Genomic DNA, 24,979 nt, shown 5'->3' with positions numbered 1-24,979 from the left:
ACATTGATTACTTTGCTTTTGATGGATAAATACTATTCTGGACTTAATTAACAAGTAATGTTCAGAGAAGTTGAAAATATAACTATATACAAAACTAACCATGGAACATCTAGTTCCTAGATTGATGAAGAAGTCATCAATACCACCCTCTATCATCCTTAGTGCTCAAGACTATCATTCTCTAATGCTACTACCTAATATTTTATTGAATCAACAAACTACAACCTATTAATTCTCCAGGATGAATAGGTATTACTATGTAGGAGATATTGTGGAAAAACATCAATTACCATGAATAATGTAATTTTCAAAATTTTTAAGAACAGTGTCTTTAAACTTGTGTCATGACATAGTATATCATATTCATTTATGTCTATTCTATACTAATACATATCTTAATCTAGTATACTACATTAGATCAAAACCTACTTATCTAGGAATTCAGTAAAGAAGTTTATGTATAAAAATAAGAACATTTATGTAACAAAACATTCCTGTATGAACTTGTCTGTGAAATCACAACAGTGTTAATATTTACTATAGAATCAGCATATTAATATATAGCCTATAGGCTTATTTTCCTTTTATATAAGATATAAAATTACCAGTTTTTCCTTCCCCTAAAAAAAAAAAAACAAAAAAAACATATCTGATTAACCTTAAATAATTTCTTAAGGTATTAAAGATATTTAAAATAAAGATGTACTAATGAGAATTTTTTACAAAGATGTGAGTCTAAAGAAACTATGTAGTGTAGCTTGATTTTGATAAAAATATCATATAATGAAGTCGCAGCTTTTAACCTTCAAGGACACTTCAGTTTTAGATGTTATAGTAATAATGTGTTCCCTTAAGTTGTCCTTTTTAACAAAATGCATTAACACATTTTACCAATATTTTTTCAGTTAGAGTGGCAGTGGTTAACATGCAATATATCTTTTACTAGAAAATGTAGTCTACAGACAGTAAAACATTCAATATTTTATGAATATTAGTGAAAATGTCAGATTGTAGTATGCACTTATGTAGCTGGAGGTGGATTAAGTAGATCACAATTTCACCATTCAGTATAAATCCAACATAATGTAAATTATTAATTAGAAAAGCAGTTAAAAAGTAAAGGCTACCTTTGGAAATAACAACTGTCCTCATGTCCTGATGAAAGTAGTAACTATAAGTCAAGAGTAACCATCCCCACTTTGCACTGCCCCCCTAACAGTCTTCTACTACTATCACTGACTAGTGAGGCAAAAGCATCACTTCAGTAACAACTAAGATCATTCTCTAAGCAGAACTGTCTCCTTTTCTTTGGATCCGGTATTTTTCCTGCCCCAATATATTATTTCACCCTTTTATAACAGAATTATTATTCATTGTAATGGTCTGTCTGCAGCTTTGGCTTCCCCAATCCAGCAGTATTGCCATCAACCAACAACTCATATAATCAATAAGATTGGGGATGAAGATATCAAGATGAAAGCACAGAAAATACATAGCTGCCCCAAAATCTTCTTTAAAAATAATAAGAACACATTAACCCCCAATAGATGATGTATTTTAGTGACTTTATAACCATTGCATATGCCGCTTTCTGCTCTGCTAACCAAAAAGGATCAGATGACCTAGTCTATGTTTTCACTGTATCTGTTAGCTACAGCTGCCAACTAATGATGAAGTGTAAACTACTTTGTAAAACACGTCATCAGAAAACTTATTATGAAGAGAACAACATAGGCATCAACATTGGTTTAGTAAAAAGGACCTTTATATATGTCTATGTTTTTTATATATTTTTCTTTTGTCGCTCTTGGTATGTGATAAAGCATTCAGTTGTTCCGTTTTCTTTTTCTTTTGTTTTCATGTGAAGATTTCTGGTAACGTGAATACGTAACCAAAGTTCATATGACAAAAGAGACTTCGAGAGAGTACATGCATAAGTCTCTTGTATTACAAAGAAGATCTGACCAAGAAGTCTCGAGACAACAGCCTTCTTCTTCCTCCCTCCTTCTCCTTTAACATTTGAATGTTGGTGGTTAAAAGCTCGCACTAGGAAATCTGTAGCAAGCTATGATAACTGTTCACGAGATACTCGTGATGTGCATTTTGTGAGAAAAGAAAAACAGACTATGCTACTCAAAAAGCATGTATATGAAGTACAAAAAAAAAAAAAAAAACTTTGCCCCATTTTATATAAATATAAAATTCTCTGTAACTATCAATTTTACTGGCCAATGTATCTGATATCGAGCATACAAACCCTCCTGTCCCTGCAACACACACTTCACCAGCTTTCATCAGAAAATACATCTCCTTTTCCCTCTCCATCAGCAGATGCACCCACAAACCACATTTAGTAAAGAGACAAACCTCTCAAGGGTATGAATGCATTTTTACATGTCATGACGGATTCTTAGAAAGAAAACCATCTTCTCTTATTATGATAAAGAACAATTTCCAATACCTTTTAAACTGTTTAGTACAAGTCACATTAAGTTATATCTGTTAGCTCTAAAAGGACCCAAGAATAACATGACATTTAACAGGAGAGAAAGCCCGCTGATGCAAAAAGGGGCTACACTTTCATTTAATTGCACTGAGATGGGGAGCCTTCATTTCACTTATCGGAGCGATCTATATCATCATAATCTAATACACATACAGTATCTGGTATTAAGGGGGTTCTTGTTTTAACCAATATTTCTATGGTATTGCTACATTGCCCCTATGTAGTTGTCAACTAATAATACACTCTGTCAAGGGAAGATTTAGAATTTTAACATCTATGTTTAACATTCTAGCGTATTTGTATTAAAGGCTTTTAAACAGCAAATAAATTTAAAAATAAATAAATAAGCATACTTAATAAATATTAAATGATTTTTACCTTAACATGTATGTTTTTCCCTGATTGTAGGTGATTTGTAGCACGAAAATTTTGGGATTTGAAGGGATTGTGGAAGAGCTTCATTTGTATTATTTACCCTTAAGCTTCTTGCTTGTTTTATCAATTGATAACATTTTTCCATTTGTTGCCTGCCTTTTTAAACTAGGTACTGAGATGTCCATATCTTCAGTGTTTTCCAAAATCTTATTCTTTTTCACATATTCAAAGGCGTCATCAAGATTATTAAATATTTTTATTCCTTCAGATAGATGTATTTTAATTCTGGCAGGAAAAATGATTTGTGCTTTAATTTCAGCTTTCTTCAGATTTTTAATGAGAGGAATGCAGGCTTTTCTTTTAGTTATTATAGTAGAGGTATAGTCATTGTCAAATCTTATGTTTCGACCATTAATTTGTATAGGATTACCTGCCCACGCTGTTCTCGGGATTAAGTCCTTGTCTTGAGATGATAAAAATTTTACAATAATGGATCTTGAAGCATTTGGATTTTTTGACACAGACATATTTGACAATGACCTGTGAGCTCTCTCTATTCCAAAAGAGAGAGATTCAGGTAGGTTTAGTGTCTTAGGCAACAAGTCATTCAAGAACTGTATTGTGTTATTTCCTCCCATTTTTTCAGATATGCCGTATATTCTAATATTATTTCTTCGTGACCTTGATTCTAGGTCCTCCACTTTATCTGAAAGTGCGGTGTTTTGCTTTAGTAAGAAGTCAATCTGGCTATCATTTTCATGCTGTCTTCCGTCTATTTCATTGAGATTCTTCAGTTTCTGTTATCTGTGTCCTGTAATTATCTCCTTGAATTCTTCAATCTGCTTTCTATTTTCTTTCTTCATGTTTTCCATGATTTTTTCTAAATTGTCCATTTTCATGGAAAGATCTTGAATACTGGATATTATTGTTTGTAATTCTTTCTTCATGGAAGTTTCCTGGAGAGAGGCTTTTGAATGATTCATGGCTGAGAGAGTCTGTTATATTCAGCTCCTGTACTTCTGACAGGATGTAATTCACTTTCTATTCACCAAAATTGAAATATTTGTAGAAAAAAATTATCTACTGTATCTAAATATATAGGTGAAAGAAAACTTAGATGTTTTTAAAATAATATTAAGAAAATTTCCTGTCAGAGAAATGTCTGGTAAGCAGAGCATCAAAAAAGTGCTGTTATCTCTCTGACATCTTGGCCACGCCCCCCATTGGCTAAGCTTCTGGTGTCATTCTAAGGGGATCCAGTATCTGTCTGCCTGGGATGACATGATCAACAAACCACGATGCTTTGCCAGAGATGGCCTGCACCTGTTGCCCTTAGGATTCCGGATACTGGCTAAGGCTCTTGCCACCCCTATAGTTCCTTCTTTAGGCAAGATTCAAATGACAAATTCACCACCGTACCAGGTACAAGCAAGCAAAATTTGAGGGTAATGATACTTAATGCTAGAAGTCTAAACCTCAAAATGCACTCACTCGAGGCACTCCTTAAAATGGAGAATATCGACATCTGTGCAGTGACAGAGACCTGGTTCAAGGCTCCAGAGAGCACCCCTGCATTACCATGCTATAATTCATACCACACCTTTCGGCCACCTAACCTGGACCAAAGCACTAAAGGTGGAGGCGTGTCCATATTCATTAAGGATATCCACACCTCCAGGCTAGTTGCTCAGCATAATACATCCGAGATTATCCAAGTGCAACTAACTCTGGGCAAGACTGCAATCCAAATTGTAGCTTGCTACAGATCCCCCACCATTCCCCAGTATTCCCACTCCTCATTTCATGATACACTGGAAAATATTAGGGTACAACCTAATAATGGGTGATTTTCAACTACCCCACCATTACCTGTGAAAACTACTCCTGTACCAAGTCTTGTGCTGAACGTATTCTGGAATTCATAAATTCCAGTGCCTTGGATCAACTTATCCACACCCCCACCAGTGGCAGCAATATCCTAGACCTGGTCATTACCAACATGGGCAACCGGTATTCCACACCAGAGGTCAATTCCTCGTTGGTCAGATCCAACCACAAGCAAATCACCCTAGACATCCACATCCCCCCCACCCCCATTAGGGAAACAACGGTAAAAAATTTCTCCAAAGCCAACTTCATGCTTTTTAAGAGTGAAGTGGAAACTTCACGGCACCCATGCTGACTGACAATAGAGGTACGACTGCTGAATCCTATACAATTGCACTTTATAAGCACTTGCATGAGTGCATGGATCATGCAATCTCTAACAGAACCAAGACTATCCTCCAAAGAAATGAAGCCAATCTGGTGGTCTCCTGCATTAAACAAACTCTACAACAGAAGAAAGGAACTGTTGCAAAAAAGAGTAAAAATCCCATGACTGGAGGAACTTCCATGGTCAGCCTCCGTAAGAAGCTGAGATCCCTCCTAAAATCCTCCAAAGCTAGTTACGAAAATAAAATCACCACTGATTGATTCTAAAGACAACCACAAAACCACAAAGCATTCTATAGTTGTCAAGAATCTCAATGGCAACACTCAGATCTGCTCTGAGTTACAGCACAATGGCACTAAATATACAGAACCAACTGATATTGCCAACATCCTGGCAGAAAGGTTCAGTGCTAACCTTACCCATCTCTCATCCCCTAAAGGGCCCATCTCTATACCGGAAGAATGCAAAGTTACTATAATCATGGCTGCACAGGTAAAAAATACATTCTCCAAAGCCAAGAACACAGCATCCATGGGACCTGACAACATCCCAGGCTGCATTCTACATGAACTATAGAATGAACTGGCACCCCACCTAAGTACCATGTTCAATCATAGCCTCACCTCAGGCTTTGTGCCCACTGAATGGCACACAGCAATGGTTATCCCACTCCACAAAGGGGGAGCCACCACGGACCCCGGGAACTACTGCCCCATTAGCCTGACAAGCCCTGTCTGCAAGGCTATGGAACGTATCATCATGGAACTTATAAAACTATGACATTGGTAATCTTCTAACTCTGGACCCTACCCAGTTCAAGTTTGTAAAAGGCAGATCATGTCTCCTAAACATGATAGACTTCTTTGAAGCGGTCACCAAAGGCGTAGATGAGAGTAAGGTTGGTCACACAGCCTATCTAGATCTCGCCAACCTTTCAACACCATCCCCCACTTTGGAATTATAGATAAACTCACTAAACTAGGTATAAATCCTTATGTCACAAGATGGGTTGCCAACTGGCTCACTGACAGAACTCACACTGTAAGTAGCAGACTCTAAATCCAACTTCAGACCAGTGACAAGTGGAGTACCATAGGGTTCAGTCCTAGGTCCTCTCCTGTTTGGTATCTACTTCTCTGAAGTACAGGCTAATATAGAAAGTCTTTGGCTAACAAAGTTTGCAGATTACTGCAAACTAGGAGCCATAATCAAAACTCCTAACGATGTGGACATCCTACAAAAGGACCTCACCATGACAGATGCCTGGTGTCAAAGCCATGGCCTCAAGTTCAATGCCAAAAAGTGCATTGTCATCCCTTTTTGTAAAAACACTGTACCCATGAACTGCCACATAGGCGGTAGTCTACTTAACAGCGAAAGTGTGAGACCTTGGGCCACAGGTGGACAGTAGTCTCTCCTTTGATAATCACATCGCCACAGTAGTTAGGAAATTCTTCTACATGGCACACCCCATCACAAAAGGTTTCTCATCCAGGAAAAAAGAGGTCATTGTTCCCCTCTACCCATCACTCTCATTAGACCCATTATAGAGTACAATGTCCCTTTTGGTATGTACATCACACGACATCTACAACAACTGCAAAGGCCACAGAAATACCTCACAAAGAGGATTACCGGCCACAAACAGATGCCCTATGCAGACCGTCTCAAAAAACTCCAGCTTTACTCTCGCATATCGCCTACTCAGAGGCGATCTCTGCCTAACATGCAAAGCTATGTCAAATCCAGAGCTGTTGGACATGCTCCATGTAAAGAAATCCCAATCCCTCTGAGCTACATGCTCTAGTGACCTAAACCTTGTCACCACAATAAACAAAACATGTTGGAGGGATAGATTCCTGTCCCAGAGACTTCCCATACTCTGGAACAAACTACCTATCTATATCAAATAAAGCTCCTCATTAGCACTATTCAAGAAAAATCTTGATGACTGGATGGGAAATGGGAAATTCACCCAGGAGATCACTTCTGTGGCTCTGCTTGACAGGGGCACAGGAAAATAATTTTCTTGGGTGGCAAAATCCAGGGTACTGTTTGGCTAGGCTTATATAGGCCCTAGGGCCAATAGCCTAGTACCTATCTATGAGAATACCTCTTTTCATGTTTGAATTATTCTTTCACATGATGCATCTATTTTTGGAGATACGCCCTGTGTTCAGGCTTGAATTGCCCCTCCACACAGTATTCTGAATCCCACTCATCACAAGTGATTTTTGCAGCTTTTCAGTGCTAAATACATGACAAACACACTAGTGGCACCAGTTAATGTAAAGAAAGAGAGCACGTGTCTTACATTTATCTTTTTTCAGAAGCAAAAATAAATTACCTTGTTTGATAGAATTTTACAATACAGTTCATTACAGTCCACAAATTTTACACCATCTCTTTGATGATTTGCTTATATTTTTCCATCATTTTTGTTGCTGTGTTTTAAAGCTTGTTAGTAGTCTCCCACATCCCTACTGGGAGTGGGTTAAGTTATATGCTATTTGATATTCAAATTGTATAATAAAAAAGATGTCCAGATTTTTAGCTGGGTGTTCCAGCTTTTCTGTGGCCTATGTATCTATTTTCAGTGTCTGCAGTTTGAGAGTTTTGCAGGAAGGTGAATCTAACAAAACGTGCCTTTACACATGGCCCTGAAAAAACTCCATGATTTAAAAACTACCCAGCACACAAGGTATATTTAATCTACTAAAAACCAAATAAGGCAAACACCAATGTAAAGTCATAAACTGAAACCAAAAATCACCAGCAGGGCAAATGGAAAATGCACCTTTATTCACAGTATAACAGGTTGAGCGCTTTCATCAAAAAAAGTTTGACTTCATCAGAACAATAGGTACAGGTGGCCAAAGTCTTAAATACACATCAGCTTAACTTGATAGGTTAAGACACACCAATCACTTAAAACCTTATTAATAAATTAATTAATTAGTAATTAATACTACTTTTACTAAGAACCATTCTTATTTAAAGAAAAAAGTCATTTAAAGACTTTCTTTAAAAACGCTTGCTTAAAAATAATTTTTATATTAAAATTCAACTTCAAGAATAGCCAAAATAGGAAAATAAATCCACTTTATACCCAATACTTTGCTGTTCTTATTTTCCCAGCCTTTTCTTTCAAGGCTGGTGTAATAGATATAAAATCATTCAACCCTAGAGGAAGGCTAGCCTAAGTTGCCACATAAGCTCTTTTTTATTTAAAATATTTTTCCAATCCCCTCCCCTAAGGTTTGATTGAATGACATCTAAAATGCCAAATTTAAAACCTGTGCATGTTCTACTATGCCTATACAGGGCATTAGTTGCCTTTTTTCATTTTTTATTTCGTAAAGATGTTCATAAATCCTGGACTTAAAGGCTCTCTCCTTCTTCCCAATATAAAATCCTGTGCATGTATTACACCTAGCCAAATATACTAACTGCTTAGTAAAGCAGTTACCTTTTTTAAAAAATACTGTATTTATTTTAGTCCTATTATTTAAAACCAAATTTTCTACCTGCAAGATGTAACTACATTGTGCACAATGCCCACAGGCTCTAGTAAATTCATGCCTCCTGCCATTCCCTCTTGTTACACTACCCTCCAAAGTTCCCTTCAAATTACGCCCAACTTTAGTAGAAAACAAGGGCTGATCACAAACTACCCGAAAAATATCATGGTCAACTTTAAAAATATTCCAATTCTTAAGAATATTTTTTATTTCACTGTACAAAGAACTGTATTGTATAATACATGCCTGAGTAAAATTATCTTTAACTTCACCTTTCTTGTTCCCAGCATTCTGAATTTTCGTAAAATCAATGCCTAAAATAGGCTTGTATTTCAAACCCCATTGCTCAAGAACCTTTGCCAAAATGCTTTCTACAAATTCAGTAGGATACCCCCTCTCCACAAACATATTGGCTAAATGTTTAAATTCCTGAACAACGTCCTCCTTATGAGAAGTCATTCGGGCTTGCCCCCTGACAATACTCTTTTTCTGAAAAAGGGGGTGATGATTAGTAAAATGAAGATATGAATTACAAAAGGTTTTTTTCCTATATATCTTTGATTTGAAACCTTGTTCATCTTTTATTATAGTGGTGTCCAAATAGTGAATTTCCTTGGCATGCAAATCAAAAGTAAATTTCAAAAAACTTGTGGTGTTATTCAAATAATCAATGAAACCTGGAATTTGGTCCTTATTTCCTTTCCATTAAAATAAAAATATTGTCTAGAAATCTACAATAATGTATCAGTAGAATATTTACTCGGATCTCCCACTCCAACAATACAATGTTAGCATAAACAGGGGCACAAGCTGCCCCCATTGCAACTCCCTTAATTTGCTGATAATATTGGCCTTCAAAAAATATATAATTATTATCCAAAACTAAGGCCATCATTTCACAAACAAGCTTAACATTTTCAGGGGTCAAGTTGGAGCAGCAAATAAAGTTTCTTCAAAGTATTCAAATCCTCCTCTCATGGGAATACAAGAAAACAACTCTTGAACATCAATAGTCAGAAAGATAACATCTGGGGACCAAAGGTCAGATTTGATTTGACTTAGGAATTCCCAGGAATCTTGTATAAGATGAGCAGCTCCCTCCACAACATGTTTGACCATTTTATCCGCAAATACTGCCAAACTATGTGTCTTCAACCCTCCTGCCGCTACTATAGGCCTAAAAGGGAGCACCAAAACGTCATTGTGGGGTATCTGAAAAATCCAGGTATCTTAGGAAAAGAATTCAAAAGGAAATTGTATGTCTCTTGACTACTCCTCTGTTCCAAAATATATTCTACGTGGATAGGAAATCTTGATCTGATTTTTGGATATGTGTAAATAATTTTCCTCATTAAACAAAATAGTTTGCATAATATTGTTATATTCTTCTGTATTAAAAATAACTATGCCACCCCCCTTGTCCAGGGTCATTATACGAATACTCTTATCTTGCCTTAATTTGTGAAGCAAATCCCTCTCTTTTTAATTAAAATTATAATAAAACTTCTTGTTATCAGTCTATAATCTATAAATATCTTCTTTAACCACCTTTTCAAATGTAGCTATTAAAGAATGGAGGGGTGGATTGTAAACACTGCTTTTCTTAAAAATAGATTCAAAAAGTCAAGATAAAGTCAAGAAGCTGACCGCACATAACCTCTTATTTCCCTATCTTCCTAAGTAAGGAACCCAAGTCTTGCAAGACTTAATCTGGATCCTTCAAATTATCACAGAACAAGCACAGGAGAAAAGAGTCCCCACACCTAAGAGGTGGAGATGTAATGTTTACTGATGTTGGATATTCTCTTACCAAAGTCACACTGCCACCAATAGTGACCTTGTTAGAAATTCTAAATGAATTGTGTAGAAGCTAACCTGTTCATTAACTTCCATATCAATGAAACCAATGTATGTATAACTTCCATAAATGTTCAGGGATATATATATATATATATATATATATATATATATATATATATATATATATATATATATATATATATATATATATATATATATATATGTATAGCGCTAGTGATTCAGGTCAGATTAACATTTTGTAGATGGCACTAATGTTGGCAAGTTAACATCAAAAACTCTAATGTGAACACTTGAAATTTGAACCATGCAAACTTGTTTTTTTGCAAGAGTAGCCCCTGCACCCCCAAATACCCTATTAATTATACATACTAACTCCACAATTACCAATGAAATGACAAATTCCCCATTCCAGGGAGAGGTCGACCTCGCACAAATGTAAACCATCTGTTTTGTCCATCAAACAGTGTTTGCAAAACAGAGGTCAGCTAAACCTCAAATCCGCCAATAGCAGTAACCCCACAAGTGTATTAGATTAGATGAAGCTCAACAACACAGATGTAACATTATGTTAAGACATAACTTATTTATTTTACATTTGTTTACTGGGAAAGTCTGACTGGGCAGGCTGCCCATTTTCAGTGGATGCCTGGGGAGAAACGCTACAACATAAGCAATACAAAATTATAAAAAATAGGAAGAACATATTACAGTGGCTTACAATAGATAGAATATCTTAAAACCTTATAAATTGTTATTGTACACAATTCACAGTGTTTATATTAGTGGTAGTTATATATATATATATATAGTAATGTATCGTACTTTATACAGTGGACCAAGATATATTTAAATACATAAGTGACAGTGATAACACAGAGACAAGAATGAATAAGAACAGTTGGGGATAAGAAAGCATAAAGAACAGAAGTAAGAGATGAGTCAGATGCGTATATGTTAGTAGATTTAGTTTTGAAACAAGGTAAGTGAGTATGACAGGTGTTTCAAATAATATAATGTAAGGTTGATGCCATGTACAGTTACTGAAATTCATTTTAGGAGTAGTGAAATATAATAAGATGTTAAGCCATAATTATATTCTATATAATATTATATATATTAATTAGTACATAATATTATTATATGTTAAGCCAACTCTGTCCATAAATCCTGTCTATGTAAGGACATAGAATGGCCCACAAACCGCAGCAGGGCTAGCCACCTGGCGGTATAAACATTGGCTCGAGATGATTGTCACTGCGGAAGTGACACCCTCACCCCATGTACAAAAATGGGAAATGGGGTTGATGATGGATGGATAGCAGTTTGGATATCACACCACAGTGGGGAAACAAAAAAACCTTGGCCTCAGCTCTGCCATGATCTCTGGCAACTACTGAAAAAGTTGCTTGACGTTTTGCATGTAGACATTCTAAATGTATCTGACATATAGTTTGTTATATCCTGAAGCACTTTACAACCTGGCCCTGCATCACTGTAAGACATGTTTGGTAATTTTTACTTAGTTGCTATCCAAAATAAGTTTTTCATAGGTAAGTTCTGGGCAGTCCTGTCTACCATATTCAAAAGTTACTACATTAACAAATAGGAAAAGATGAGACAGACTGAGAGAATAACCTGAGGCTTCCTATATAATTATCTGTTTACATTGATGGGGGCAGGGTGAGTCTCTGCTTGACATGTAGCAGAAGCTTGTTGCATTGGAGGGGTCTACTTTGGAATATGAATCCAAGAGGAAGATGTGTGTTCGTTAACTGGGTAGCAAAGAAATCATTTCTTTCTGCAAAGAGAAAGAAAGACAAGGAAAGCTGAATTTCTTATGGTTCACAAGGAAAACTGAATTTCTTATGGTTCAAAAGGCTAAACACAGATTATAGGAGATAACTAGGCTATCAACCCCAAGGTCATTTCAAGCCTAGCTGTTTCATCCCAATGTATTGAACAAAACATAAGCCAGCACACAAACTGGGGAAAAGTTTTTAGGTGCAATTTGATTGGTAGTGGCAGCTTTGTTATTGTCTATAAATAGACTCATGATCACAGTTGCATTTGACATTGATAAAGGCCTTTGGCCAAAACTGGTCTGTAACTGTTAAGACTTATTAAAAGTCTTTTTTTTCCCCATTTTGTGTGCTGGCTTATGTTTTGTTCAGTTGACTGTCTTTTTGAGCCTTTGCACTTGCCATCCAAGTGGAGACTCTGTTTTCTGAATCATCCCAATGTATATCATAAAAATATTAGTTAATACCCAAGATTGCATTTAATAAAGGCTGCCCATGTCTGAGATGGTTGTGGGTGCTATTTCTGGTAAGAATTTACGGTGCCCCATCCACTCATCCAGATTCCTCTTGAACAGTGTCATAGACCCACTCTGTTTCACATGAATAGGTAGCCTATTTCAGAGATGTGGCCGTCACTTGGAGATAAATCTGTCCCTTCATCATGTCCTATTTAAGTTGAAGGCCATATTTAGGTCCCTGGAACAGGTAGCCCTAGTCCTGTTTGATTTACGGACATGCAGAAAGTTCATTTAGGTTTGCATCTGAGATTGCTGTGTAAGCCAGGCAGAAGTCTCCCTTAAGAATTCTAGACAATACAGAATATAGTGACCGGGACTGTAGTCAGTCTGTGCACAGCATGTGCTGGAGTCCCTTGATGATCTTAGTTAGAGACCACAGAGGTCTCTCCAATTGCTGCAGGTGCTTTGTAAGGCACAGGCAAACAGTGTTATACTCAACTGTGGGCCGGATTACTGCCAAGTATAGATGGGTTATAACCTCTTTTGCTCTCAACGTAATGCCTTTACTAATAAGTGTGCTATGTAGAAAGCCTTCCTTACTACAGTAGACACATAGTAGTTGAGGTTAAGGCCGCAGTCATGTGATCCTAGGTCCCTTACCACTTCATGGGTACTTGGGGTATTGTTATTGATTGATTGTGTAAAGGGACATTGTTTGTGCTGAAGGGAATGATGATGCACTTCTTGGCATTCAATTTGAGACTGTGATAAGACACAAGTCGGTGGTCTGTATAAGACCCTCCTGAAGTATACTGACAACATTTGGGGATTCAATAATTGCACCCAGTTTGCAGTCCTCTGCAAATTTGGTCAGCCACAGACCCTTAGTTTTGACCTGGATGTCTGAGAAGTATATACCAAACAGTAGGAGGCCCAGCACAGACCCCTGTGGCACCCCGCTGGTAACAGGTCTGCTGGTTGATGTAGTTACCCACTTTAGTGTGTGTCTGGTTTGTGAGCCAGTTGACAACCCATCTTACAATAAATGGGTTTCATTCAGTTTGCTAAGTTTATTGGTAATGCCCAAGTGTGGGATTGTGTCAAAAGCTTTTGGCCAAGTCAAGAAGATCAACACAGAGGACTTTAAAAGAGACTGAAGACAGGGATAGGGCCGCCAATCTGTCTAGATAACTGATGGTCTTGAAACAACTGATGTATTGCACTCTCATGATTTGGTGTTTTGCCCATGTCTTCTTTTTCCTAGACTACATCTGTGTGTCCTGAGAAAAAAAGAGCTTATCATCCTCTACCATTGCTTGCAGGACCTTCTCTCCATTCACTTATTACAAACGTACATTTGCCTACAGATTACTTTCACAATCTATTGTCACAGTGTTCATAGGTTCATAGGTTTATACTAGGCTAACTGCCCTAGGGCATTTATAAGCCTAGCCCAAAGTTATGTGGCTTACGCCGCCCCTTATGTTAGAAATACTGTGCCCATTAGTTTGTTGTGCCTCTGTCCAGTAGTGACACAGAGATGATTCCCGGGGTAAACCTACGATCTCCCATCCACAGGTCAAGATTTCTCTTGAACAGAGCCAGCGAGGTGCTCTGCCTCACATGGACCGGGATTTTATTCCACAGCATGGGGAGTCTCTGGGTGATAAATCTATCCCTCCAGCATGTCCTATTTATATCCGTGCTAAGGTTTAAGTCTCTTGCTCTAGTGGTTTTGGTGGATTTGGATTTTTTGAGGTGGAGCATGTCCATTAATTCCAGGTTGGTCATGGCCTTGTATGTCAGGCACAGGTCACCTCTGAGCAGACGGTATGCAACTGAATAGAGTTGGAGTTTCTTCAGTCTGGCAGCATATGACAGGTTTTGGAGTCCCTTTATCCTTTTGGTGAGGAACTTTTGGGGTCTCTCCAATTGCTGCAGGTGTCGGGTGAGATACATCCCGAATGGGGCATTGTACTCTATCATTGGTCTGATAAGTGAAGAGTACAGTGGAACAATGACCTCACTTGATCTGGATGTGAATCCCTTCATGATCAGGTGGGCAATGTAGAAGGTCTTTCGAACCACTTTAGCAACGTGAGCGTCAAATGAGAGGCCACTGTCAACCTGGGTCCCCAGGTCCCTGATAACCTCTTCTGTGCTTAGTGGGTTGCCACCTATATGGTAGCTTGGGGTTACCTTGTTTTTCCCGAAGGGTATGACTATACACTTTTTGCATTTAACTTCAGGCCATGGCTCTGGCACCAGCTATCAGTTTCCGTGAGACCCCTCTGAAGGATGTCTGTGTCCGATGTACTATCCACTATGGCACCCAGTTTGCAGTCATCCGCAAACTTTGTCAGCCATAGTCCTCCTATGTTTGCCTGTACTTCTGAGAAGTAGATGCCGAACAATAGGGGGCCAAGGACTGAGCCCTGTGGGACTCCACTTGTAACCGGCTTTGACATGGCTCCAGCAACTCTAACCCTGTGGGTTCTGTCCTTTAGCCAGTTTGCAACCCATCTTGTGATATATGGGTTTACATTTAAGCTGGTAAGTTTCTCTATAATACCCGAGTGGGGTATTGTGTCGAAAGCTTTTGCAAGGTCAAGGTAGGCTGTATGGACTGCCTTTCCCTCATCAATGGCCTTGGTGACTGTTTCGAAGAAGTCGACCAAGTTCAAAAGGCAAGATCTGCCCTTGACAAAGCCAAACTGGGTTGGGTCCAAGGTCTGCAAGTCCCCTATGTCCTTGTTTATGAGTTCCATTATGATCCTCTCCATAGCTTTGCAGACCAGGCTTGTTAAGCTTATGGGGTGGTAATTACCAGGGTCCGTAGAGGCACCGCCTTTGTGGAGTGGGACCACAGTTGCCGTACGCCACTCCTTGGGCACATATCCTGTGGTGAGGCTAAGATTAAACAGCTGCCTTATGTGCGGGTTTAGTTCTTCATTGAGTTCATGTAGCACACAGCTGGGGACCCCATCCGGTCCCATTGATGCTGTGTTTTTAGCTTTAGAGAGAGCAGCTTTCACCTGCGCATTTGAGATGTCTGGGAGGCTACTCTCAGTTGGGATAGTTATCTCTCCTTTGGGGGGGGAGAGGGGGGTGAAGTTTGCGCTGAACCTGTCTGCCAGTATGTTGGCAATGTCTGTGGGTTCAGTGATTTTTGTATCATTTTGGACTAATTCTGAGCATATCTGGGAGTTTCCACCCAGGTTTCTGACATAGCTGAAGAAGGCCTTATATTTGTCTTTTGAATCTATGGCAATTTTTTTCTCAAAGTTGGCCTTGGATGATTTTATGAGGGATCGTAGTTTCTTGCTAGTGCTGATCAAAGATGCCTTCCCTTTTTGGGATTTTCATGTAATAGCTTTCTCCTCTTATTAAAGTTTGTTTATGGCTGGGGTCCACCAGACTGGACGTTTGCCCTTGGTGGAAAGAGTCTTGGTTTTATTTGGGATTGCCTGATCCATGCAGTCCTGAAGGTGTTCATAGAAGGCATTTGTAAGGGCTTCCGCAGCTTGCGTTGTGGTTTCCATTGGCTCGTGGGCTTTGAAGGATACTACACCTGTCTTGAGTAGTGTGAAATTTGCTTTAGAGAAGTTCTTCACTGGTCTTTTTTATTTGGGGTGGGGGCGGGATGTGGATTTCTAGTGAGATTAGTTTATGATCTGATCTCACCAATGAGGGATATACTTCCGGTGTGGAGCATTTTGTCCCCATGTTCGTGATGATGAGATCTAGTATATTTTCTCCTCTTGTGGGGATGGTGACTAGTTGTTCCATGGCATTTGAATTTATGAACTCCAGGAACCTTTGGGCTAGAAAGTTTGGGCTTGAGTAATGTTCCCAATCTATATTCGGGTAGTTGAAGTCACCCAATATGATGGTGTTTGGTGATACATTTATACCCTCCAGTGTCTTCAGGAAGGCTGTGTGGGTTTCCTGAGTTTGAGAGGGTGGCCTGTAGCATGCTACAAATTGTAGAGCAGTTTTGCCTATGGTTAATTGCACCTGGATGGTTTCCGATGCTTCGTGCGTAGCCACCAACCTGGAGGTGTGGGTATCCTTGATGAATATGGATACACCCCCTCCTTTTGTGGTGTGGTTCAGGTTTTGGGGCCGGAACGCATGATCTGAGATGAAACCTGATAGTGCCGGGGTGCTCTCAGGAGCCTTGAACCAGGTTTCAGTCACAGCACAGACATCGATGTTCTCCATACTGAGAAGGGCCTCGAGTGCGTGCATTTTGAGATTTAGACTCCTGGCATTGAGCAGCATTACCCTTAGTTTCTTCACGTTTTTGTTTTCTAGGGTGGTAGGTTTAGAATTTGAGCCTTGCCTAAAAAAGGCACTATGGGGGTGGCAAGAGCCTTAGCCAATATCCGGAATCCCAGGGGTGACAGGTGCAAGCCGTCCCTTGCGAAGCAGTGTGGCTTGTCGAGCATGTCATCCCAGGCAGACAGGCACTGGATCCCCTTTGAATGACACCAGAAATTAAGCCAATTGTTAAAGCTGATCATCTTGTCTCTATGTTGTGGCATCATTCTTGGTGAAGGAAGGATACTGCTCAGGGTCAGGGTCATATCTGCCTGGGCTACATAATCAGAGAGCTCCTCTATGTCTCTTTTCTTGTAGTCCAGGGAGGTACGTCTCAGGTCGTTCACACCAGCATGGACAATGACTGTGTCATACTTGTACTTGCCGTGGAGTGACCGGAGTGCTTGTGTTATGTGGCGGATTCTAGCGCCCGAGCTTACCGTGACCTTCTCCTTGTTCAGCCTGGTGAGTGGGACGTCAGTGTGTCTGACTATGGAGTCACCTATGACAAGTATGTTTGGTGTTGTATTTGGCCTTAAGGGCAGTGACTGCTTTGCACACTGATTTTGTTGTTTATGTGTTTGTGAGTTTGCAGTTGCTTGGGTGTCTGCTTTGGAGGCCTCTGACGTGCTGTAACAGAAATTGTGTCTGCAAGTTTTCTTCCAGTGAAACACTTTGGTCTTCATTTTTTTTCATATTTTTGATGTGCTGTAACAGAAATTGTTTCTTCATTCACAAAACGGTTCTTAAATTAGATTCTTTGTAAAGCTAGGGATACATTGCAGGGACTCCTCCTCTTCTTTCATGATTCCCTGTTTAAGCTTCGGCTGCTCTGTGGCACTACAAAGTAATAGAGCTAGGAATTTAAAGATTCAATAAATTTAAGGGCCCTCTGGGAGGTAAAAAAAAACCAGCAGTGAATGCCACCACTCAGTAAAAGGGATCTTATTCCCTAGCAGGTTTATGATCCTAGTGTAAGAAAAGAATGAAGTCCTGCAAGCATTTTGATGTTGAGCTTTTACAGCCAATAACTTTAAAATATGATGGCTAATGTGGTGTAAGAGACACGGGGAGAAATTCCTAAAGAAAATATTGTTAGATGTCATTTAAACCCAACATGTACTGAGAAAGATGAGTGCATACCTTTCAACTGTCCATATTTTTACCTCATAATTTTGCTCAGTTCTACATAAAATTTGTGGTTTTATGGCAAATCCCCGAGGACTGAAGTCCGTAAAAAATGACATACATTTGAGTTTGAGTTTAAATCCTTTAGAAAATCCGTTAACATGAATCCTGTTATTTTTAGCAACTTTCTAAGCTTACGAGAGCAATATTCAAAAATTGTCTGCATTTTTTGGGCCCTTGTCCCCCATTATTTTAGGCTTTGTCCAGATTTCTTGTGCTAAGAGGTTGAGAGGTATGGATGAGTAACACAGAAATATCACAGGAGAGACGCAGCATTGCCATATTTTATATGCAGCAGTGTAGGGGTCATTTTGCAGGGAGCAGAATAGATTTTAGGAAGAGTGCTTAGGGTATAGTTGTACTTAACTTCTGAACTAACTTTTACAAATCTAAATGATGTAGAGAGTAATGCAGAATCTGTCAATATAAATCAGTGAGTGTGCGTGTATGTGCATGTGTGTGTGTGTGTGTGTGTGTGTGTGTGTGTGTGTGTAGTGATGGTGTTGAGATTTTTCACTTTCTGTCATAAGTCTTACAATAGTTGATAAAGCAGATAGCAGAAAAGAGATTGCATTCGACAAGTGTGTATCACTGCTTGGTATGTAGGGCACTGATTACATTCGACGAGTGTGTATCACTGCTTGGTATGCAGGGCATTGATTACACTATGGACTCCATAATATGAAGACAGTCAGCTTTTATCTAACAGATAATAGTATACAACAGTTGTTTACTGGTAAAAAGGTCCCAAGGCATAGGTGCCAGCAGCATTTTTTGCAGGGGGGTGCAAACCCAGAGGCCAGAGCTCCAGGGTACATCTGTTTACATGTGGATAAATAAGAACTCCTGCTGTATTACACAGTGTAGTACAGAAACTGATGGTGTCTCTGGATTTATAGTGTTATAAAATAAGACCTCAACGGAACCATAATATTGAACTTTTGCAATATTTAGGGGATGGAGGGAGTGTATATATAATCACAGAGGTTATATGAAGCCCTTGTCTCCATTACAGAAATTGGTGCTGATTTTTTGTGTATTTAGCCTGCTCTTTATAATCAAATGTACTTCAGTCATGTGGCTTGATAAAGTTTGTTTCCATGTTTAATATCAAATACGAGTTCATATTATATGCACGAAAACTGAATTGCGTGAACATGTATTAAGCAACACGTAAAGGGTGAAAGCCCAAAGCATCGAATCCCAAACACGACAAAACCAGCAAACAAATACTGTCACTGACTGTTGTATGCAGGGGCAAGCCCCCCACTTAAATATACCAACTCTGAGATTGCAGTCCATTGAAGCAAAGGAAAGAATTCTCTATGGCGGTATCTGTTCATACCTTTGATATTGTGAATATTCGCTCTTTGTGTCGCTCAATACGTGTTCGCGCGATTCAGTTTTCATGCATATAATATGAACCCATCAAATATATGTTATTTATCCCAACTGTCATGAATGGGGCACTGCCATTACATTCTGAAAATAATGGACAGTGTCTACCCTCAAAAAATCAGCAGCAGAAGATAAAACTTTTTCTGCCCACTGTCTCTGTGAGAATGTGAAATGTTTTTATGACTTTTGAAGGCACTGTAAACCAGTAAATTACTTCGCGTTCCTAAGCTTTTTTTTTTTTTTTTTTGTAAGTATTAACACATGGAAAAGATAAGTGGATGGATACCATAAATAGCTCACAGATGAACTGTCATGTGTCTTTTTTTTAGGTATATAAACAATGTATTCTCTTTCAAGATCCACATCATATCTCTCAACCTCTTAGGACAAAAAGTTTGGACAAAGCGTAAAATAATGGGGCAACAAAGGCCCAACAATAGGGGCAGATTTTAAATACTGTTCTTATAAACATAGAGAGTTGTTAGAATAACATGTTTAGTGTTACTAGGCATTTTCTGAAGGATATAAAGTCTGAAATTCAAGTGTGTATCATTATTTAGTGACGTCAATCCTCAGTAATTTGCCTGAAAACCACAAATTTTATAAGGAACAGAACAAACATGCGAGGCAAAAATATGGACATTCTGTGAATATCTGGACAATTGAGAGGTACGATATGTATGGTCTTTCACTCTAATCAGGAGTACAAAAGGGCAGGATCTATATTCATACCTTTAAACTTATTATATACAATGTATAGCATACATTATCTTATCCTGTTGCCTCCTATCATCAATGAACAAAAAAAATTTACATTAGATAACCAGCTTGGCATGTTTCAGATAAGTAACACTGACACTATGCGGGACACTACAGCACCACAAATCCAAGCTAGGTAGAGTAGTCACACTTTTATTCCTATGATAAACTTGCTGTTGTGAGAAGCATATTCCAGAACGCCTTCCTGTTTAGTCAGCACTACCTTGTACATGTACAGACATTCCTGTGAGGGTCTCAGACTTTTTTTTTTTTCACATTTACTCAGGAAAACTCATTCTTAATATAGATAAACTATCCAAATATTCCTCAAATTATCTATGGTATGATCTCAGTTATTCTGATTAGGGGTAATACATAATTATTGACTGTTGGTATGGTGATATGTGCCTATTCTTACTAATGCCTAATTCTTTTGCACACTGTTTACAATTATAATTTCTGACAGTTATTTTGCTGATGGTATTCCCAGCCTCCTCCTTCCCTGAAGTGACATTAAATAGCTATATGCATGACTGAAGAATGTGAAACCTGGTTTAGTTGTCCTTGGGCAAGATATGGTGTACCATGAGTATAAAGATTGGTTGTTTGTAGGTTCATAGGTATGTAGTAGGCTAACGGTCCTTGCACGCTGTTTTAAGCCTATCCAATTTCACTTTTTCTGCTTGAAATAACCAATCCCATTTGGCTATAGATTAGCTTAACCCATCCAAAAACATCGGTGCTGGATATTATCACTGCTGAAGTAACATCTTGACCCCATGTGCAAAAATGGGTTGAGGGTAGAAGAACAGATGTAATCAACAAACTTTGCAAAGGCATTATCACTTAAACTGTTATTTTATACTGTGTTAACACCAAGAAACATGACAAATGAGTTTTCTGATAATATAACATTCGAATGGCTAACTTAAATTTTCTGTCTGGCAGCCTTTATTTAAAATGTTAAGGAAGCAGCATGCACTGCAGAGGTAACTGTCATGCAAAACACTAGTGTTCTCCATTATCATCAGGGGGGCAAAACACTAGTGTTCTCCATTATCATCAGGGGGGCAAAACACTAGTGTTCTCCATTATCATCAGGGGGGCAAAACACTAGTGTTCTCCATTATCATCAGGGGGGCAAAACACTAGTGTTCTCCATTATCATCAGGGGTAAATCACCATAACAAGCCCTGTATTTATGGTAATAACTGCAGTTACTTCTGGTAATGCATTAAAGTCACAAAGCAAGGATGAAACATATGATTTCTTTAGATGGAAATGCTTCTCCCTCAAACACCCGCAGTTAAAAATGTCATTTTGTTTTTTCCTATCTAGCTGATCCTATCCTATCAGCTTCAGAAGTGAGCAGACGATATCAAGAAATCGACCAACCCTTGCAGTCTCGTTCCCACTACCCTCTACAGCTAAGTCATCGCTCACGGCTCAAGTGATGTTCTCTTTGGGAAGGAAAGGAATCCAGCAGCTGGAATGGGTCAATCTTAAAAGAATCGTAACTTAAATGGACACTATTACATGGCATACAATTATTTCCGTCTAAATTAGTATTCTTCCGCCAAATGGCACACTGTTGTGAGATGTGAATGGGGAACCACATGTATTCACAGGTTCAAATTATTTTGAAGTCAAAATCCGGGGGGGGGGGGGCAAGTGCACCCCCTTGCACCTGCCTTCAGGTGCCCATGTGCCAAGGATATTTACCATTAAGGAACAGATAATACCTTAACCATTGTTTTAAGGAACAGATAATACCTTAACCATTGTTTTGTATAATAAGGACTATAACATTCAGAAAGTGATGTGGCGATGCACTGATATTGTGAACTGGGGTGAAAAACCTTTGAAACTGCTAATGTTGTGAGCTCACATTTGTAAAATTCCGCATTGCAATATAATTTGGTTCATAGGAAAGTATTAAGCTAACTGCCCTTGTGGCCCATTTTAAGTCTAGACAATTTCCCTTTCAAAGGTGTTACCCCAACCCCCTAAAATATGGAACGCTTCACCAATTTGCATGCCATCCTTCTGCAGGGGCCACGCTAATCTTCTCTATCGTTTCAATTTTAGTATATGTGCTACTGAAGCAAGATTACCTTAGATAAACTCCGTTTACAATATAGTGTTGTCGTGACCAGATCATTACAGATCATTACAGTCCTTCTGTTTAAATTTCCTTTAACTAGCAGCAGTATGGTAATAACTAGTTATCAAAACTAACTAATAAGTTAAAATTACTTTCAAGTTCTTATAAAACTGTTACTAACTAGGTAGCAAGAATTAAGATATAGTTGAAGGAAGTATAAATGGAATGTAAGTTTGTTCATGTGTCCCCACATCTGTCACTCAAGCTTGAAAGTTTACAGAGGTATTTATTTAGATCTATTTTGAACGAGGCTTTGGTGGAAGTATTCAAAATGTGGTAAAGGATGTTATTCAAGGTTGGAGGATTGAAGGACAATACTCTGTGGTTGCTGGTAAAAAGATGACTTGTGTACTTTTAAGGGTATCAGGATTTTGACAGTTTGAGTGGTGGGGTCTTGAACGAATATAATCAGGCAGGGAGAATTTGAGAGCTGGGCACTTAGGATGTTGAGAATGTGATAGATAAGGGTGGCTGTAATGTTGATGATCTGATGCAAGACCGAAAGCAGCATCCCTCATAGTACAGCAATGATGTGACCTGAGAGCATGTACAATGAATCACCAGATTTGGTTTCAAGTTGTGTAAGGAATCTGTGTGTTCAAATCAGACTGGGTCACTTATGGAAGGCAGGAGTTCAGAAAGCATAAGATGGCACCCTTATTGAGGTTAAAGGGTGCCAACCATATAAGTGATGGTGTAACTTGGATCGTATGTGCAGCAGTATGGCCTTAGTTTTGCTTGTGTTCCTAGTTAACTGCTTTTCTAAAAGCCACGGGGAGAGAATGGCTAGCTCATTCTGCAACATTTGCTTTCACAGTTTTTGGGAAGGGAGTTAAGCTAGTTATGATCATATCACTAGCACTGCAGGTTATTTTTCCCCCGACGATGGCTATGAGACTTCTGTTTATCAGCTCTGCATATAGAAGAGGCCCAGTGATAGCTCTTTCAGTCTGATGGAATGTGGAGAATTTATTTTTTTATACAAAACCAAACTGATATGTAATTGGATCTGATAACCTAGCTAATGCATGTAGAACTCGTGGCTCGTGCCATGAGGTTTGTCAGGAGCACATTGTGAAATTCGGAATCAAAGACTTTACTGATCTCCGTGAATATGGCCATGGAATAGTAGATGGTATTAGATAAAAAGAATTGTTGTGAGTTTATTGTGTTCTTTACTGAAACCAAGCTAGGAGGGATGTAAGGGGTCGTGTGAAGATGCATAGTGTTAAGTTGACTGCTTACCCTTTTCTCTAGGCATTTGTTTATTATGCAGAACTTGATGGACAGAGATGGAGTAGACTGCCACTGGTAGATTATTCAGAGTTTACAGTATAACAGAGTTCTCTCTTATGCTTGCAGAAGTGCCCAAGCTATAAAGGCAGCATGCACCCTTTAAGGAATTTAGACAGAAGGCCATCTGTGCCTCTGCACCTATGGGAGGGCATACATCTTAGCTACTTGTTAGTGTCTTGACTCAAGATGGAGGATAAAGAAAGACTTGAATGGGACTGACCTGTTTGTAGCTCAGTGACTACATAAGTGACAAAAATGCAAAGTGATCTGTTAAGAAGTCAGCATAGCTGTTTGTGTAAATGGACCTGAAACTAGTTTAATGTATTTTTATGAGACTGGAAAGGGGCGGGCAAAGATGCTCTTCCAGGAAAGGGGTGGGCAAAGATGCTCTTCCAGGAAAGGGGTGGGCAATGATGCTCTTCCAGTGATTACTGGTTTGCAGGTGAAGTGTCATGTAATTCTCCCAGTCCACTGTGTTGCCTGACGCTATTTAGGTGAACCAGATTTTTTTCCCTAAGTTTCTGCTTTGGGAGATAAACCATGAGGCAAGTATACTTTTGAAATATCTTTGTTTTACTGGAAAGTAGGTATTTCACGTAGATCAGTGTGTATATTGTACCTAGTCAGCCACTGTAGTCCGAGACGACGTGCATATAAGTTGCTGAGCATGTGCAAGATCAGTGCCATTTTGTATAGTCCTTCAGTGCGAGTGCTAGCTTGACTGGAGATGCACATGTGAGTGTGCTTGAAGTAATGAGTCTGTCAGTAATGACATGAAGTTCGAAGTATATGTTCCAGTTACAGCTCCTGATGTGTTTATGTACAATGAACCCGTCCCTTGCCTCATTGTCTCATTTGAATACACGAGACTTGCGACATGGTGTCAGAATGGGATCAAAAGTTGAAGCAGTTCACGAACCATGAGGCACGCAGTTAGAAGTGAAGTAATATACAGGAGTGAACTCGCAAACAGTTCAGCGGTCATTCGAAGGTACTTAAATTCATTTCAAATGATTTTCAGTCACCAAACGTGGCACAGCATTCAGTGTTTGAAATAATTACTGAGTTGTTTGAATGTCCAGGATAGTGACATAATGATTAAAGTGTTTGAAATAATCTCTGAAGTGTTTAAAATGTTCGAAAAGGCTAGAATGTC

At 38.8% G+C, this 24,979-nt stretch overlaps 1 protein-coding gene and 1 pseudogene across 1 annotated transcript in view; both read right to left on the bottom strand.

Moving 5' to 3' along the window:
- GGT1 (gamma-glutamyltransferase 1) overlaps positions 1-24,979 on the bottom strand; it is a gene marked incomplete in the record, with an annotated part of 1,527,627 nt that overhangs the window by 683,719 nt on the left and 818,929 nt on the right.
- Positions 22,371-22,471, bottom strand: LOC122800588 (annotated as a pseudogene).

This window comes from Protopterus annectens, chromosome 4.part0 (assembly GCF_019279795.1).
Source record: "Protopterus annectens isolate FY-2018-M chromosome 4.part0, PAN1.0, whole genome shotgun sequence".
Taxonomy (NCBI): domain Eukaryota; kingdom Metazoa; phylum Chordata; order Ceratodontiformes; family Protopteridae; genus Protopterus; species Protopterus annectens.
This window is presented reverse-complemented; position numbering and strand designations above follow the sequence as displayed.